Genomic DNA, 1064 nt, shown 5'->3' with positions numbered 1-1064 from the left:
CACTTGTGTTAGGAAAACTGTTCATGATTGTTGAGTTATCCAAATCACATCTCATCCTTACGCTTTGGTTTTTGAATAGTGTCAGGATACAATATGGTGTAGATGGATAATCTATCTGTATATATTTCTACGTTTCCATTTTGTAGTAGCATTTTTATTTCCATAATAGTTTTGTCATGTTTCTTGTGTTACTTTATAACATAGATGGGCTTATGTGTGTTTTTTTATGTTATTGGTATCCCTTTTTTTTTTTTCTGATGATTGTGTTGTTAGTATCCTGATACATCATTTTCCAGTGTCAATGGAGAAAACGAACATTATGGTGCTCCAACTAATTGGATAGCACCTGCACGAGTACCAGGAGGATCTTCTAGTGGTATCCTTTTTTTTTTCTTCTGATGATTGTGTTGTTGGTATCCTGGTATATCATTTTCCAGAGTCAATGGAGAAAACGAACATTATGGTGCTCCAACTAATAGGATAGCACCTGTACGAGTGCCAGGAGGATCTTCCAGTGGATCTGCTGTAACTGTTGCTTCCAATAGTTGACTTTCTCTTGGTGAGCTTCTGAACATTTTTTTTTATTTGAATTCTCTTTTCAGTTTACTATATGCATGGGAAGCTACAAATAAGTGGTTCTGCTGTGAGCAATGGAATCCTTAAGTTCTATATATATATATATATATATATATTTTGATGGGTGTTATCCATATAGTTTCTGGTAAGTAATACCCCTCCCCTGAAAAAGGAAAATTCACTCTTTAGTTATATATGTTAGTTGTCATGTTGGCTTCTGGAGCTGTTTATTTGTTCAACTCATAGTTGTCAAGGTGTCACCTAGGCCACCAGGCTTCCTAAATGCCTTGGATCCCTTGGTAGCCTTGTTGGTGTCATCTTACGTTTAGGCCCCTTCAAAAGCCTTGGGTGGCCTAGACGCCATGAAAACTATGGTTCAACGTTTTTCTATTAGGTAAGAAGAATTTATGACTAGAACACTTCGTCACTCCTTTCTTCGCTTAGTACACATATTACATATCCATCCAACCCTTCCCAGCACCCCCTGC

General features: G+C 37.2%; 1 long non-coding RNA gene across 1 annotated transcript in view; it reads left to right on the top strand.

Moving 5' to 3' along the window:
• The first annotated feature begins 292 nt into the window (after nucleotides 1–292).
• The window catches only part of LOC122058904, a 13860-nt gene continuing 13088 nt past the window's right edge, over nucleotides 293–1064 (top strand). The window contains exon 1 of the long non-coding RNA XR_006133979.1: nucleotides 293–559. This is a non-coding gene — a long non-coding RNA (uncharacterized LOC122058904). The remainder of the gene's footprint in view (nucleotides 560–1064) is intronic.

This window comes from Macadamia integrifolia, chromosome 13 (genome assembly GCF_013358625.1).
Source record: "Macadamia integrifolia cultivar HAES 741 chromosome 13, SCU_Mint_v3, whole genome shotgun sequence".
Lineage (NCBI taxonomy): Eukaryota > Viridiplantae > Streptophyta > Magnoliopsida > Proteales > Proteaceae > Macadamia > Macadamia integrifolia.
Note: the sequence above shows the minus strand (reverse complement) of the source record. Positions and strands in the feature narration are given on the sequence as shown.